This window comes from Podarcis cretensis, assembly GCF_951804945.1.
Source record: "Podarcis cretensis genome assembly, chromosome: 10".
In the NCBI taxonomy this organism is placed as follows: Eukaryota; Metazoa; Chordata; class Lepidosauria; order Squamata; family Lacertidae; genus Podarcis; species Podarcis cretensis.
Genome location: NC_137179.1, coordinates 33,366,034 through 33,384,399, shown reverse-complemented (window position 1 = coordinate 33,384,399; position 18,366 = coordinate 33,366,034). Strand labels below are relative to the sequence as shown.

General features: G+C 40.7%; 1 long non-coding RNA gene across 2 annotated transcripts; it reads left to right on the top strand.

Annotated features, from left to right (window-relative positions):
* The first annotated feature begins 95 nt into the window (after positions 1 to 95).
* Positions 96 to 15,224, top strand: LOC307225513. 2 transcript variants are annotated; one of them, XR_013843045.1, is made up of 3 exons: positions 96 to 3,511; positions 3,862 to 3,896; positions 11,009 to 15,224. It is a non-coding gene; the product is annotated as an uncharacterized lncRNA (long non-coding RNA). The 2 variants fall into 2 exon arrangements; XR_013843046.1 differs by lacking the exon at positions 11,009 to 15,224 and adding an exon at positions 7,873 to 8,078.
* Positions 15,225 to 18,366: the final 3,142 nt, after the last annotated feature.

Sequence of the window (18,366 nt, the reverse complement as noted above, 5' to 3'; positions counted from 1 at the left end):
TATGAGGGGAAAGCTGATGTTTTTTGTTTAAGGAGGTGCGACATTTCTCTCAGGAGGATGTCATTGCTGGATTTCTTGTGCAGAAATAGTAAGCACTTTCATTTCCTGCCATCCTCCAAGAGAGGAATATACTAACAGAGAAAAGCATAGACTGTAGTCCGCCTCCTTATTTCATGTTCTGCTAAGAGGTTTTTCCTCTAAAGTTATGCAAGGATAGAGGGCACTATGGCCTTCCCCATCTGGCTGTTTATGTAAGAATGGATATCTTGCTGGAAACATGCCATATCATCTGACACTGGAAAGCCTTTAATTAGGTTTTTATTACTAAGGGGGGCTGTGGTGGCTAGTGTTGTGGGCTGTGGGGGCGCTGCAGATGAGATAGCATGCTATCATTTATCAGGAACATTGAAGGACCAAAAAATTACATGCACTGGAGGGGCCAGTAAACACCAGTAACCGCCCCCTCGGTGGGAGATTCAGTATCCTCTACCATGGTCAGCTTTATGGGAAGTTTGGGGGGGAAAGCACTCGTGCTTGTGGGGAAGTATTCCTCGAAAGATTTTGGAGGGAAAAAGACAGGCGTCAGGGTATCCCCTGCTCACAAGGGTCGTGTGAGTTAAAACAATGACTTTATTCAGAGGAGTAGTGGGGGATTCTGCATCTCTGCATATTATTGGGGTGGGCTTCGAAGTAGTTCAAGGGCAGCACCGAATCCCCCACGTAAAAATAGAAATAAGCTTCTCCTCAGTGTTGTTCCTCTATGGGTGGGGCAGTGAAAATTCATGGGAGGAAAAGAGAGGGCTCAGACTCAGCAGCAATGCTAGCAGGCCAGGGCCGGTTTGAGCCGGTTGAGACTGGTTGAGACTGAGCTGGAATGAGACATCAACTGTTGTTTAGGCTGAGGTTCTGCCGCACCAAAGCTGACTGGAATCTCTGGACTGGATCACTCCCAGAAGATCCAGGAGCCGCAATCCCTGCTAGAATATGCTACTGGAGCCAGAGCTCAGAGCAAATGCCAGTAGCAGCAGGGTTGCATGGAAGCTGTGGACAGGCTTTATGCCTGGAGATGGAGTTTTTGCCTGCAGGAAGGGCAGCCAGAGCTGCTCCAGCTCAGAATCCAACCTGAGTTTTGTTTCTCTCCGTCTTCCAGCTAGAACTGGTTTAGGGGGAAAAGAGGCCTCTCAAGTATCGGTTTTCAGGGAGAGCAGCTGGTGTGGAACCAAAGTGTGGGGGAGGGGTGCCAGCTTGTCTGTGAGCACAGAGTGAATGTGGGAAAGGTGGGGGGGAGGGGAGCATTTTCCTTTTGTCTCTCACACGCATTCACAATAGAAATGTGCTGTACAGACACCAAAAGGAGAGAGCCTGCCACAAATACATTTCACAGAAAACCCCACCTTCACATATAGTCATGTGTGAACAACATACAGCACAGCTCCCATAGCTTCACATAAAAACAAAGTAATGAGGTTAAACATCAGTGTGTGATATTCCCCACCCCCAAGCACTGAGGCAGGCAGAATGCCCATGTGCAGAACAAAGGTCATATTGCATCATGCACAAGAAATGTGTGTGCAATACCAGAATTAGAAGCATATCTTTATAGCTCCACCGACACAAATATATGGACAACACAAAATATACATACCTTAGAGTGATGCATGTGCTTCTTGATAAAAATACTAATATAACTTTAAAAACACTGCAAAGTACATTAGTGTTAATTATCTAGAAGGTTAAGGGTCTATTATTTTTATTCTTCAATTGTTCATTTGTGCCATAATGTAAATATTCTGTTCTAAAGACAAGTTTCTGCTTGTAAACTATCCTTTATATATTGTAAAATAATACATGTGATTCACTGGTATGGGAAGATGCTTGTTCTGTCTAGCCCATTCTTAACAAAATCAAAATCTTTCCTCAGACTGTGCCTCCTTTTTGTTTCAAAAGTAAAATTATGCAAATATTCTTGTGTTACCCTTGGATATGCCTTCTCTGTTGTTTCAAGTTTTAACAATTGCCCACAACTCCTGAAAGTCAAAATTGCCTCTGGAAAAAACGAATTGTCACAAGACAGTGGTAAAACTTTATTTTAAATATACAAAAATAAAAATCTCAAATGAAAGATATGTGTGCGCGCACACACATGCACACACACATCCCACATATTGAAGACTATAATTTTTACATCATGAATTAATAAAAAATTGAAGTGTGATATTCCACAGCTATTTTGAATTTTTTTCCTAGCATCCAAGGATGGAGCTACATATTACCTTGAGAAACATGTGTTCCATGTTTGATGAGGTAATACGAATACAAGAATAGGGGAGAATCAAAAAAGTGGGAAGGTGAGGTGTTTAACCCTTCCCATGCCAACCAGTTCTCCTACTCATTTACACACACACACACCAACACATCAACTGCTTCCCCCTAGCTAGGCTTATTCTGGTCTCAGAACTCAGGGGGAAATGGGCTCAAAATAGCCAGAGGAAGGAAACTTGGCAGGAAGTATCAGCAGGCAGGGGATGGGTTAATACATTCTCCTCCTCCTCACTGTTTCTTCCCTGAAGCATTATCAGATACCATCAATCACTGATTTAGCCCGGTTGTTTTCCTCTTTCCTTTGTGTTAATCTAACTGTGCTTTCACTATGTACAGGTTTCTCCATACCTAAGGAAGCAACAGTATTATTAAGACATTACAAAGATTACTTTCAGTCTATTGACTTGCTGGAATCATAAACAACTTTTCAAAGAAAAAGCAAATAAGTTTAACTAAGAATTAGCTCCTGTCACATTGTCATTTTATGAAGAAGCTACAATATCATTATAATAATACTGCCTGTGTCCTGGAGGTAACATATGAGCAAAGTGCTTGAAACTGTCTTGTGAAATCTGGTTTTGATTAATAGAATCAGAGTGCTTGCAGGAAAATACCTCAAAAGGTCATTTAGTCCAACCCCGTACTGATGCAGGAAATCCCTGGTGGTTACCATTCAACATCTGCTTAAAAACTTATGTCCCACTGGCAAATAGAAGTTCTTCTGAATGTTAACCTAAATTCTGTTTCTTGTAGTTTGAACCAAATGGTTCAGGCCCCACTCCCTGGAACAACAGAAATCTATGTAACAGCTCTTCAACTATGCAAATATGGCTATTACAGGTGGCAACAATTTTGCACAGAGCATCCATTCCTAGCCCCCATGCATATCAGCAGAGTGCACATAATCCTGCCCTACACCTGCTCCACCTGTTCTGTCCCCCATTCCACCCTCATCTGGGTCCAAAAGGATCCATGTGTTGGCAGTCACATGTCAATTGGATGCGCGCAAAATGGTCACAACCTGTATATTGCCTCTAAATCAACCCTTCTCTATGCTATATATACCCAACTCTTTCAACCTTTCCTCATAGGATGTAGTCTCCAGGTCTTCATGATCTTTGTCACCCTCCTCTGTATACATTCCAGTAATCTTAGACTGCAGTACTCCGAACTGGACATGATACTCCAGGTAAGGTCTGACAAAAGCAGAACAGATTGGTACCATTGCATTGTGTGATGTGGTCAATATATCTCTGCTTGAATCAACCAAGAATTGCACTAGCCTTTTTAGCTGCTGTATCACACTGCTAACTCTAGTTTAGATTGTGGTCTACTAAAACCCCTGGATCCTTCTCATGGGTACTGTTATAAAGCCAGGTGTCATTCACAATGTATTTGTTTGTTTGGTTCTCCCTCTAAAATGAGATTTTATAGCCTGCATCTTTGCTAGCCCAAAGTTTGCAGTATCCTTTTTGACCAAGTTACTTTCTTAAGACATTTGGAACCTTTATCTTATTCATTTTTTTTTTCTGCCCACAGATGGAGACTTGTTTCCTCTAACTTCTGAAAACTCTGTGAGTAAAATATTCACTTACTAGCTGTGCTAAGTGTCTGTGATTTATTCTAGCCTAAGTATTTTTGTGGGGAACATTTGTTTAAAGTGGATAAAGGCAGATATAAATCTAACCAAGTTTTATTGTGCATGGAGCGATCACCATTGTGCTGACTCTGCTACAAGAGATTAAGAATCTCTTTCCAACACAGATTCTCTCACTCTATGCAATGAGCTAAATTACGCAGTACTTGGTCTCATGCATTGAGGAGCACATCCCCCGTGTCTGGATGGTCTAGGATAAGGTTGAGTGTATGACTTGCTGAGTCATACATTCCTATTGGTTCAGGAAGTATGCTTACATGTAGAGATGGGTATAATAGTCTCTAGGTTATTGTTTTCATTATGCTTTGTCCTATCCTGGTCTTGTCCCTTTCCTGTCCTATTTGCTGTCAGGGTCTGACTCTGAATTGTAAGAGTCAGGGAAGAGACTGTGGGTTTTACAAAGCAGCATTAGCTAGCATGGTAATAGTGTCAGTGGATCTCTGTACATATATATCTTTACCTCAAAGACCAGAATAACTTCTTACAGTAGATAGTAGTGTTTAGCTTTGTATTATGTTTGGAGACAAACTTTGTGGGAGAGAAATTTTCCCTTTAAATGGGGACTCTGGAAGAAACTGTTCTGGGAGCAGGAAACTCTGAAAACTCTCTGAAGACTGCTGGGGTTCCTCATACTCTGCTGATACAACACACTGTTTGAACTACCAACTGACTTTCACAAGTCACCAACAGACACCCACCTTGTGGGGATAATAATTATACATTTTATCTGTACTGACATTAGCAGAGTAATTTTTAAGATCAATGAATCATTGTATGCCCCCTTCCCAAAGTTAAAACCATGTTCAATGCAGCTTACAACATACACAAAATTATATAATTGCAAACATAACAAAAGTAGTAGTCATAAAAAATAAACAAAACATCAGAAAGTACGCAACCAAATAGAACCATTTCCACATAAATCATAAGATACAAAATAAAGATACAAAAACAGTTATATTACTAAGAAATAGTTTAATTCTACATAGGAGGTAACTTTAGACTATGAAGGTTTTATCTCACCCACAGCTGATATGGGTCAACAGAATTTAGAGATAATTGTTTCCACTGAAACTAATATACAAGCTGATGAAACATCCTGCAAGGCAGTCCACATATGTTTGGCTCTTGGCAGGAACCAAATTATTTATATCTGTGAGTCTTCAACACCCAAGGCTATGATTACCTGAACCTTCTCATCCTGGCATGCCCAGGCTTCTTCGTCATCTGGGGGTTCAGTAACAAGAGTCCAAATTCCCACTCTCTTCAGGAATATCTCCATTTTATAGCTCCAGTTTGAGTAGTTTGAACCATTCAGTCTCTCAAGTGACAAACCAGAGTGCATTCCTTGAGCCATAGTGATACTACAACACACTTCACCAACAGGTCACTATGCTCTCACCTTCTTGTAGACCAGACCAGCAAACAGAACTTGAGAAGCTGCAACTGGAGCACTCTAGACTCTCGCTGGCTTACTCAGGCTCTTGCAGATGTGTCCTGGGCCCATAACCTGTTATTATTTCTGAAAGTCAGTTGGCCCATAACCTGTCAGACATGAACCCACCATCTATTGATACTTCACCACACTTCAACCAGTGTGACTAGCAGAGTTTGCTCAACTCCAGCAAAGTCTTCCAGGAGAACATCAGAGTTTTCCTGATTTCCAGTAGTCAGTTTTCTCCAGAGTTCTCACTCAAAAAACCTCCTTCCCTACTGAGCTGAAATTAAAGTATAAAGTGTTTATTGTCTCAAGAGACAAGACAAATCTACTAACTGCTATAATACTGTTCTTCTAGTCTTAGAAGTAAAGAAACAAGCATACAGAGAGATCCACTAGCACTTTACCATGCTAGCTCACACTGCTGTGTACACCTAACACAGGGGCTCCCAGACTCTCCCCCTGTTGCCCCCAGATAGAGAATGCAATGCAACCTTGACTTTTATACCCATCTCTGCATGTATGCACATTCCTGAGATAAAATGAGGGTAGATGAGTCAGCAAGTCAGACTTTTGCCCTTGTAATATTGCTATGCAACCCAGTACACCTGGTGTTCTATCTCTAAACAAGATAACAAGATCCAAACGTGGGGGGCATGCTAGCTCAAGACAGAGATCAAGCAATTAGTGCAATTTCACACCTTATTCAAATTACATCAACAAGCTACCTATATCTTGTACTTTCTATATATACCCTAATCTTGCCAAGTAGTAGCAAGATTCCAGAAGTCTTGGCACTTTACCAGGCACAGTGGAGACTAGTGTCTTTAAAAACTATGGTTTATTTTACACATATTTACACCTGAGGGGGTGCACAACATTACATCCTAATAGTCTCTCTTGTTGCTTCACTCATAGCTTCAGCAAGCTTGCATCCAAAGCAGCAGCCTGTAATGGCCCTCAGTCTCCCAGTGCAGCCTCTCCCAGCCAGTGTGCATGTAGTTCTTCCTACTTTTATTCTTCCCAGCAGCTTTTGCAGAAAACACCACCTCCTCTTCTGCTTCCAGCATCCCCTCTGTTACCCTGGCAACCTCCATTTCAAAAGCCTCCTGTGAAAAGCACTTTTTCCTGTGGTCACATCACAGTCCCTGCAATCCTGGTAGCCTCCCCCTTTCTTGTCTGATGCTGAATCTCTCACCTTTGGCAGGGCAGTTGCCTTTGTTCTTTGATGGCACCTCTTTAAGCCAATCTCCTGAGGGAGCTGGCAACTTCAAACTCCACATTTACTAATTTAAAAAACTATGGGGAGAACATGGCACCCAGGAATTTTAGGGGATCCTTGCCTCCTGCAAACCCATAACAGAATTAAAGCACTGCTTTCCATTCAACCCCCAAAATGTTATGTGACAAAATCTGTGGTAGATGTCCACTATCCCAATTCCTCTGTTTTTATTATAGCTGGGGGGAGGGGACTGATAAGGAAGGTAGTCTAACCTTATCAATCACATGAGCCTGATTTGTGGCACATCATTTATCAAATTTGATAATGGAGGTTCCACTCACTATCATCAAACCTTCCAGACACTGCACCAATCAATGCTGCTCTTCTCAAATACCATACTCATTTCCCCCAATTTGGGCCTTAAGTTCACTTGCCTTAAGTTCCCACATTCAAATACCCCTGACTCCATGTCTCCATCCCTCAGTATTAATCAGGCTGGCAAAATAGTTTTCTACATGGAAAATTTCTATTAGTGATTTTGACTCATTGGCTGGCAGCTGGCCCACGCTACACTGAGATGCTGTCTAAAGCATGGAAAAATATTGCAGAAAGATGTGATTTTGACATCAAATATCACATCTTTCTAGTACAAAATGACTGGATCTCCATATGTGGCAAAAGGCTTTGAACAGAAACAATCCTGAGGTACTACTACAACACTGCATTTCCCTCATGAAGCCACTATAATCTGAAGCAACTAAAATATTTGCATTTATAATTGACCCTGTTCTTTCTACTATAGGCTAATATTTATATTTAATTATTTTATTAAGCATATTTATTTCTAGCCTGTCACAAAATGTCCTAGAGACAGGTGGATAGCATTACAATAAAAACAACAGTTAAAACAGCAATGTACAAATAGACAAATAGCTATGACTACATCCTGCTCTGGATGAATAATTTGATATTATCTCCATAGCTACTACACCAAGATAAATTGGTCCAAAACTCACCATGTTACCTCTTACTCTTTGTGATAAAAAAACTTATTATTTTAATTACGTAGTATCACCATATAACAGATGGAGTTAAAAATAATCCATATACTTAAGCTTTTGAATGTTAATACCACTGTCCCAACTGTCACTCTGTCATTTCAAACTGCCATCTTTTGTTGATTCCTTCAGTTAGCACCTAGTTCTGAACCTCTTTTCCACTGACTATCCATAGCATTCTATGCAGGGCCGCTGAATGATGTTTTACTGACCTGCAGACAGTTTTTCCGGGTCATGTGGCCAGCATAACTAAGCCGCTTCTGGTGCAACGGAACACCGAAACCAGAGCAGTGCATGGAAATGCTGTTTACCTTCCCGTTGGAGCGGTACCTGTTTATCTACTTGCACTTTTTTTGGTGTGCTTTCAAACCTAGCTCCTGCTAGGTTTAGACTCAGTGGTTTAGACCACAGCGCCACCCGTGTCCATATATATATATATATATATATATATATATAATTACTGAGCATTATATCCATATTTGGTTATGCCAAGTAAGCTCAATATCTGTGTTTCTTTGTGAGCAAAGGTTTGATTTATTAGTTTGCAATCCTAAACACACCTGTAAGGGAATAAGCTCAAGTGAACTTCTGACTAAAGAAGCAATGCATTGTGCTTTTAATCATCTAAACCATCTTAACAAACACTTCTTAAGTACAAATATAATGTGTAGCTCTCTGTAGATTAATATCTTTTTTTTAAATCACCAAAGAAAAAAATAACAGGAAAACATTTGTTATACTCAAGCTAGGAGTTATGACTGCATAGAAACCATTTTCTCAGTGTGAATCCCCAGCTGGATGGGAAGTCACTCTTGCAAATGGAAGTTACATGGGCAATTTCCCAGCTCAATCTAGCATCTATATGCATGTAGCCATTTAGAAAAAAATATAGAAATCCTATTTGTTCAGGATGGAGTGGGGAGTGCTAGATTCAGCTCCTCCTGCTCCCCACTCTCCACACAACTGCTTGGCATGATTTAAACTTTCCCCCTAAAATGGCTGAACAGTGCGTACTGTATTTTTCCGTATATAAGACTAGGTTTTTTCCCTTAAAAAATAATGTCAAAAATTAGGGGGCGTCTTATACACCCCCCCCCATTTACTTAAATCTGAGTCCCCCTAAATAGGGGCGTCTTATACATGGGGGCATTTTCTAGATGGAAAATACGGTAATTTACTTAACCCAGGACCTTAAGAGTCTAAATGTTAGTGTCTGTGTTACAACTTTTCAACATCACTCTGATTATCTCTATATTTCAAGGTGTATGTGCAGCTTGGACTAGTATTGCTTGCGAATGTTAGTATGATAGAAAGCACAAGAGTCATTTTTTGAATCAGGTATACACATTCTATTCAGCAGAACCTTTTAAAAAAACTTTATTATAAGGATACAAGGACAGAGGGAGACAAAAATGTTTGCACTGGTGAAAGTGCCCTTAATTTACCTTATACTATGCACTGAACCATATTGGTTTCAAGAACTCATAATCCTGAAACAGAATTAATTGCTGTGATAACATGATTTGTAAAGAGCTGCTGGGCTCCAGTTTTAAAAAGGCAACATGCTTCCTGCTATAATGACACAGAAACAGGTGGTTCTCCTTACTGAAACACACATACCCTTCAGCAGTGCTTTTTTTCTGGGGGTACGCATACCCCTAAACGTTCAGTGAATCTTTGTACTTTTGTCCATTTACTGTATTTATTTCCCCAATTTGAACTATAAAATGGTGATTGTATTGAGTCAAAATGAGAGTACAGTACCCTTAAACATTTTTTTAGACAAAAAGTACTGCCCTTCAGCACTTCAGGACACACACTTTGATCCTTTTTACTGAATTGGGACTACATTACAATCCAAACATGTGAGGGTTATTATTTTCGTTTGTTACTATGTTATTTTTTATGGTTTTATGTTATACACCATGCTGTGATCCTCAAGGGTGATATAGAAACAACAGCAATAACAACAAATTTGATGTCCCCTTCCACTTTTCCATAATAGATTATTGGAGCTATCAAATCAGAGAGCCTTTGAATGGCAATTTGCATAGGATAATTAGGGCCCTGATATTTTAACAGCTACAGATTTCTCTTAGTAGAGTTTTTGTGTGTTGATTAGACAAAATAACAAATCCCTGGCTGACAGCTAATTTTGACCAGGGGCATATTTTGAACGGAAGAAATGCTGATGGACTAGCTAAACAGGCTTCATCTACTGACTTATATCCACATTGTAAAGACAAAGGCTCTTCAACTAATTAACTTTCACTCCCATAATGTTTGAGAGGGTTCTGAGAGGATCATTATGCACCTCACTACTCACCACCATGTACATGTTTGAACACATCCAAACTCCAGATGAACAGCATCACATGTTCTATCAGACCTACAGTATATACACCTCAGTAGTCTCTTGGTTTCGGCCCCTTGTGTCTGTTTCTGTTTCCACCAGGAAGTCAACCTAGCCCTGAACTTTAGCCAGAATCACACTCACCCCAAATACTGCAATGATTTGAATAACGTATTTGTTGAATTTAAACTGGAAGGGATTTGAAGTTAAAATATCAGGATTATATTTAAGCATTCAACCAATTAAACCGATTCACGTTCAATGGCCTCGACCAAAGAGACACTTAACGAATATGTGAAAGGATTTTATACATTTGGGACTCATCCAGACTTCCATTCACTTCAAAGCCTAAGCAACTGGCAGGAAAGATGCTTGCTTTTTTCAAAGCTACCATCCACCACAGCACACTGTAAATTAAAACAGTGGAAGAAGAGGAGAGAGCAAAGAGGACCAGCATATTTGTACGCTGTCAGGAACAGTACCTATGCTGTACTGCGCAGCTACTCGCTGTGGTAGTTTAAATTGTTGCGGAAACCTTTCTATTTGAATCTTTGGCCTAAAGGGCATTCTGCATAGTTATTTATTAAAAAGTTAGTTCTCTTCAGAAGAAGCATTGTCTATGGTGTTTAGGCCTGCAGGGTGCCAGGCAGTTCAGAGTGCAACAGTATCCAAGATTCGAGGTACGTAGCTTTAACGGTGTAGGGATGTGGAAGTCTGACAACATTGGAGCGGGTGATGGGTTAGCAATGTAAGAGGATGGAAGAACATTGTACTTCAACTAACTGTGTTTTGATTGCTTATGGAAGTAAATGGAATTAATCCCAGGAGCACTCTACCCCTTTATTAATCTCTGTGACAAAAATGGCAAAATGATTTAGTTTTAAAGACTAACTGATAATTTTGACTATGATTCTGAGGGAAGAGTGCATGGTAACCAGTGCTTTTTAATTTTTTTTAGGAAAAAAGGTGCCGGTACTCACCCATGAAGTTGTTACAGTAAGTGCCACACTTTTAATTTGGGGGAAGGGGGAGGTGCTGGTACAGCATACCCTTGAGTACCCCCAGAAAAAAGCACTGAGAATAACATTACACCATCACAAAATGGATATACATCTGCTCAAAATGGCTGGTTTCATATCTAACAGGTTACAAGCGCAAAATTCAAAATGGCTGTTTTAACCAACACCTTTCCCCAGTAATTATTCTTAAAGGGCAAAAAGATCCTGTATTGGCAGCAGAATTTGTACCAAGGTTGCAGGCTTCTTTCTGTTCTCCAAAGGGAGGGTTAAGAAGTAAACCACTGCTTCCATTGTGACTGCTAGCAGGTAGGCAAGCCAATCTTCTGTGGCTCCTACTGCAGCGCTCTGCTTGTCTGGCACTAAGGGGGGCGGAGGGAGCAAGGAAGAGAGGGAGGAAGCCCTGCTGTAATGAAAATGTTGTGGCTTCCTGTTATGCTCTCACCCAACCCCCTATTTATTCTGCGGGAACATTCAGCTAGATTTCCTACGCTAACATGAACTCTGGCTGAAACATCTGTATTTGATTCAAAGAGTTTATTTTGTATTTTGATGTGCTTTTCCTTTGGTTACTCTCCATTCATTATCAGCTTAACTATTTATGAAATCATGGGTCAACAAATAACTATTTTATTCAATGTTTTACAAAACAAGGTATATTCTGGGTCCAATAGATATATATATGCAAAATAAAAATAAAAATGCAAGTTTAGTTTGTGGTTTTTATAGTGTTAATACATTATTGTTTCATTATATTAAAACTGCAATCAAAAAGATTTAGTATGTTTGAATTTATGATACCTAAGACAGAGGGAGAACAAGGTGTTCACATATTTGGCAAATAAACTGTGGTCTTTGATCACAAACTGAAGATGGGAGAGGGATCAATAGTAGTTCAACAGAGTATGAAGAACAGGCATATTTCTTTTTGAGCAAAAGGGGCGCAAAATGTATTTGCATTTAATTAAATTACAAAATGTCATTCCCTGCAAGAATCATTTTGGAGGTTGTGCAAGAAGAGCTTTTTCTTGCCCAGAAATAGTGCTCAAACTGTGCCTTGCTCAAACATGTGAAAACTCTTAGCATGCACAATGCCAGTGCTGGCTCACTACTTCCCCTCCTCCCACAGTGCATATTTAAATGATGAGTCATTCACTGACTCTAATCTGCCTTTCACGATTAGCTGACAGGGAAGCTCAGCAGCAAGAGGCTGTTGGTGCAGGAGCTTCAGGAGCCATGTGCTATTTGAATCATAAAACAAGCTTTGTAAAATAAATGATCCAATCCCTTTTATTTACTGTTAAAAAAGGTTTTGTTTAGAGATATGTGTATACTTTAGTATTCTCTTTGGGATCTTTGTGGTTTCCAAGGGACTATACTGTTTCTCTGAAGATTATATAAATAGGTCAGAGAGCACTTGATCCACTGCTTTTTTCCTACCATGTGACCTGGTTACAGAGGCAAATGGCGCTTGTTTTCCTCAGCTGATTTTTTGTTGTGAAGTGATCAAACTAGATTGTGAACAGTTGGAAGAAGGATGTGTGCTGTCGCCAACACCCATTTCTGCACTGTTCAGTTTACTTAACAGGGTTGTACACAGGAGTTGCACAATCACATTGTGTTCATTAATCACTTGTAATGGTCAGAGGGACTTGTGCAAGAGACATGTAATTGGTGCATGCTGTCCTTGCTGGTCTCATAAAAGCTGATTGAGAAACACAGATAAGCAGTATTTTTAAAGTACTCCAAGTTAAATATATGGTGAAATAATTAAAAACAGGACAGGTTTTTTTTGTTGGTTTTTTTTTTTTTTTTTGAAAAAACCTACTATTTCAGAGCCAAACATGCCATTAGAGACGGTATGTCAATATTCTTAAAAAAATTATTTAATAGCTAGTGTAACGAAACATGATTTTCATTTGAACTGCAGCACATAGGGAGAAGAGATTTAACCCTTCCTTCTCCCAATATGATCCTGATGAAAACTCCCCCCTCCCCCCCCTAGCTCTATGTGGGAAGGGGACACGCCAGTGGGAGTTTTCCCCCTAAGGCTAACAACGAGGGAGGTGATTTTTGTCAGGATGACATCTGGGGAGAGATTTAAACCTTACCTTCCAGCATGCTGCCAGGATGCTTGGGTTCTATTTGTTCTTTCACACTAATTGTCGTAATAACCAGATTTCAGCATAAACAGTGGTTTGTTGCATCACATCCAGATGATTTATTTACTAGATCAGGGATTAGCGCCAATACTGGTAGATGAATGTTGTAATAACTTATTAGTCTGGTAGAGCAAGTCTCATGTTGAGTGACTCCCCACAGGACATGTGCAGGAGTATATATATATATATATATATATCTCAGTATGACCCTGGGGAAGTTTATCTGCATGTCTATATTATGAGAGCAACGTCCGTTCTACAATTTGCTGGGGGAGGGGTAACTAATCCGGATTTCCAGCTAACATTCACATTTTGAGAAGACGGCATTTTCTAAGCCTGTTTATGGTGTACCTATTGTTTTTATCGAGTGAAACAGTAAAATAATAATAATAGTGGGAAAAATAATTCTGGCAACTATCAGGCAATCCATGTGAAGTAAAATGCTTGCTCCCCAGCCTTTCCCCCACTGCAGACAAAAGCTAAATCTAGCCACACCCCCTGCTAAAAACAGCTGAAGCTGCTTGTGACCACACCTCTCTAAAACTGCTGTCCAAACTGGCACGCTTTACTTTGAATGTGAAACTCATAGCCACTCCCAGTAGCATAAGTAAACTGCCTCCAACAGTTTTACAGCAACTGTAGTTAGAAGCCTCCCCCTCCCCCCTGCCTCTTTTCTCATTTGGCCAACAGAATTGCTAGGGCCGTGTGCAAAACTAGGTTTTAGGGCTGTGTGCAAAAGCTTTTGATGCAGCCAAATGCACAGCGTTTCTCCTCCCTGGTGTGTTGTTCTTCATTTGTGCTCTTGTGAGCAACCTATCCTTCAGCGAAAGGGCCGAGAGCAGCACAGAAATCACTTGATTTTCTTTGTATACATTAACTTGGTTTGTTAAACTGTAAGCTTGTCCATTCGACAGTCAATAACATACGTTTTCAGTGTGCAGGCAGCACATAGGAAGTGTAGAATTCTGAGATGAAAAGCCATATGGCAGTGGTTCCCAATTGGGGGGCCAGGGACCCCTGGGGGGGTCCGTTGAACACATCCAGGGGGTTCACAGCACCATCCCCTGCCAGGGACTCACTTATCTTGTTAATTGCACAATGAAAGCCCCATTGATGATCTATGGATCACCCAGGCTCTGCTTGTGCCCAGGGCCTGCTTGCTGGCAGGGGAAAAACTTGTGACAGAGTTGCTGGATGGCAAGTGAACTGGGACTGGGCAAAAACCTCTGACACAGTTTATTTGGGCTCCTGCAATGGGGGGGGGAGAGGAGAGAGTGCAAACGGCTTGCTCCATGGGACAGGTTCACATGTTTATCATTTTAAAAATGTAAGGGATCCCTTCCCCTTGCTGGCCACATGACACCGGCGCCCTCAGCCTGAAACTGAGATGAGCGCCACAACCCCATAGTCGCCTTTGACTGGACTTAACCTTTACCTTTTTTCTTTTTTTCTTTTTTACCTGAAATCCTTTGCTTATTAGAGGCCACCCCACATTTCTTTTTTAAATTGCTTTGCACGGGTAATTTCAAAAGTAGGGGGGTCTGTGACTTGGCTTTTGAAAAATAGGGGGTCCTCAGCAATTAACCAATTGCGAACCACTGCCATATGGTCCCGTCTAGAATACATACTGCCTGGCCTGTAAACTCTGCACCCTAATTCCAAGTGTTTCAAAGCATAACTCAATAGTTACAGAAACACACTCTGCACATGTTTATTCCCAGTCAGCTTTGAAAACCGCTTCCTTTATCTGAGCCTGTCTATTCAAACAGTTCAAATGTAAACTCAGATAAGTAGCCTAGTGCAGGCACATTTCCTGATCTTTTAACCTTGATAACAGATTGGGAACACTGTGTTTTCTTACATGCTCCCTTTCCCTTTTCTCTGCCACACAAATTCCCCTCTTGCTACCTTTCAACGTTAACCATAGTGTGGTGTTATATCAACATCAGAGTTCATCTTAACTATGATCTCACTCAGTCAAAATTTGAAGGCAGATTTTAAGAAAGGCTATGCACTGGATTCTCTGGCTCTCTTCACAATAAACAATCAGAGAAAAATACACTGGGGCTGCTTACACTGGGGATAAATACAGTCGTACCTTAGTTTTCAAACAGCTTAGTTCTCAAACATTTTGGCTCCCAAATGCCTCAAAGCCGGAAGTGAGTGTTCCAGTTTGCGAATTATTTTTGGAAGCTGAACATTTGACAGGGCTTCCATGGCTTCAGATTGGCTGCAGGAGCTTCCTCCAGCCGAACGTTTTGGAAGTTGAACAGACTTCCGGAATGGATTCCGTTCGACTTCCAAGTGTTATAGGAATTCTAAGGTTATACACACACACACACACACACACACACATACATAAATGTACAAGGCAAACACATACATAAGTATATAAACCACTTGTCTGAAATAGTACAAGAGAACAAACCTGAAGCCATTTTGACTCTCCCAAACTGACCTAAAATATTTCTCTGCAAGGAGGAAGGAAATGGGAAAAGCTTTCCAATTGTCTTTGGACTGCAGGGGCTTACACCTCCCTGTAAATACGGAGGATATTTCACCCCTCCCATTGCAAGAATCTGCTGATTTTCGGACTTCCGGGTTAGCGCCTCTGGCAATGGCGGAATTCCTCTGATCGGGAGGAATTTACTCCGTGGAAACAGGGTCTGGCCGCCACGGCGAAGGCGGAGACCCACTAAAAATCACAGGCGGGAGAAGCCTGTGAACCTGGGATTCGGCTGGCACCTTTTGCGCCTCCCCTACTCGCGGGGAGACCCAGTTTCGGGGATCCGGAGCGACGTGGGGTGAGTGGCGCGGTGCCTCGAATTGATTGCTTCTTTCACGGAGTGAAGCCGCATTGCTGTTGCCGGAGAGCGCTGACTTTTTCCTGTGGACAATTCGATTTTAAACAACTACCCGTGAGTAGAACGGAAAATTGGATCTATAAATGTCTTAATTTGGCACCGAAACAGGAAGGTTTCAAACAGGAAGCCCGCCTTCCCCTTTTGTAAATAGATTGAAGCAAAGACGCTGCAAGCTAAGGTCTTGGAAAGTCTTCTGCAAAGGATTAAACTTCCATCGATTAAAACTATTAAACCCCCCTTGGAAGCAGGAGAAGAGGGGGGAAATTTTGGATCGCGCAAGCCTGCAGGAGAGAGTGATGAAAATTAAATCACCACCGCTCTGAACCTGGAAAGGGGCTGCCAGTAAGATTGACGTTTTGAAGTTCATTGGCTGTGAATAGAACGTATCTTGACAGTTAGCTAAATAAGAGAAATATATTGTTTCCATTGTCCTCTTCTGCGTTTAAAAAGGAGGAAAAGTAACTGAAAATTGAAACTATATTTACTGTTTGAACTGTGCTTAAAAGGATTGACACAAATAGAAACTGTTTCCCTCTAGAGGGAGCCTTTGAAACTGTTATAAGAGCTGAGCTGGGGGAACCAGCTGCAAGATAAGAGACTGTGAGAATCAGGGATTGACCTTGGACTATTTGAGAATGTCGACAGAAGAAGCTTTAGTGATTGCATTATGCAAGATAAGTTACTCGTTGGAACAACTCCACAAGAAGACAGATGTTATGACTACTAAAATTGATAACTTGGGACAAAAAGTGACTAACTTGGGACAAAAAGTGAACATCAATACAGAAATTATTCAGGATCTGATACAGGAATCTACTTTGACAGGGCAAATTGTCGAGAAGGCGAAGGAGAAAGTTGCTGTTGTTGAACCTAAAGTAATACAAGTGGGAGCCCCAGCCTTACAGAGGCAAATTGAGGACTATAAGTTGAGGCCTTTTATGACTGAATTTAGAAAAAGTCAGATTTTGAGGATCGGAGCCCTGCCTGGGCTGGAGAAGGAAAGTTGGACAGATCCTTTCATGCAGGGATTTACTGACTTTTGGGATTTGGACTTGGGTCGTGAGGAGATTGGAGCTGTGGGGGCCTTTAGATTTGGAGGAATTTTGAAACATGTCCTGAAATATCTTATGGATTTTAGATTTAACCATGGAGATTTGGTTGACCTGTCGAGAAGGAATAAAAGCATTGCTAGGTTGGAGCTTCCCTGAGATCTGCTGTTCAGTATCAAAGGAAGGAAAATAAGAACAAGATCAGTAGAAGACAAAGTAAAGTGCATGTATAAATATGAAGAAGACCTGCAGAAGGGACTTGGAAAAGAGTTAAGAGCCTCGGACAGAAGGTCACCAGGTTGATGGACTATATGGAACTGACGAATGACTGGCATTATCCGAGACCAGGGAGAAGAGATGGTGGAAGAAGATTGGAAAAAGTTTAAAGTTTATTTTTAGAAATAGAAATATTGTAAAATTACTGAGTGTTAGAAAAATGTTGGAATGAAATCTTATGGCTTTAGTAGAAATGTTATAAGGAGTTAAGCATAAATAAGCATTATAGTATTAATGGAAAATAAGGGTAAAAATAAGTTAAGATATTTATATGACAGAAAATAGAGAAAGATGGAAAGGAATTGCTGAAACAATTAATAGAAGCGGAATACAAAAAGGGAGGTGAGAGGAGGTCGATGAAACAAGGGTATGAAAGATAGAGTACTGAAAAGGTATGATGTATGTTTTTAAATTGTTTTTGTTTTGTTTTGTTTAGGTTAATGTGTCAATGTTGTGTTTTGTATTGTTTATATATGGTAATGTATTGTTTTTTCCCTTTCTTGTTTTTTTCTTTTTTTCTTTTTTCCTTTTTTCTTCTTTTTCTTTTTTGTAAGTTTTAAAAGTAATAAATATTTATTTTTTTAAAAAAAGAATCTGCTGATTTTCCAGAGAGGAGGGGGCGGATTGTGCTCGCTACTTATTCCGCTCCAGCCTCACTTCAAAGGGAAAGACTGAGTGTTATCTCTGTGTAGATAAGGTCGCTGCAGAAAGCAGCTGTAACACTCAGTGCAGTCCAGCGTCTCCATTTGTATATAGTTTGTATAGTACAGTAGCTGTTAGTGAATAAAAGAATATATTCTTCAGCGCTGTCGTCTGAGTGATTTATTCTCTGCTATACTCTGCTGTGCACGGCTGTCTTCTGGAAGTGAGTTCGGTGCTCACAGCTCTGAGTTGTGAGTCCACAGCACTTAGACCTGTTCCTGAAGAGAAAGTCTCTGGAAGTGCTACC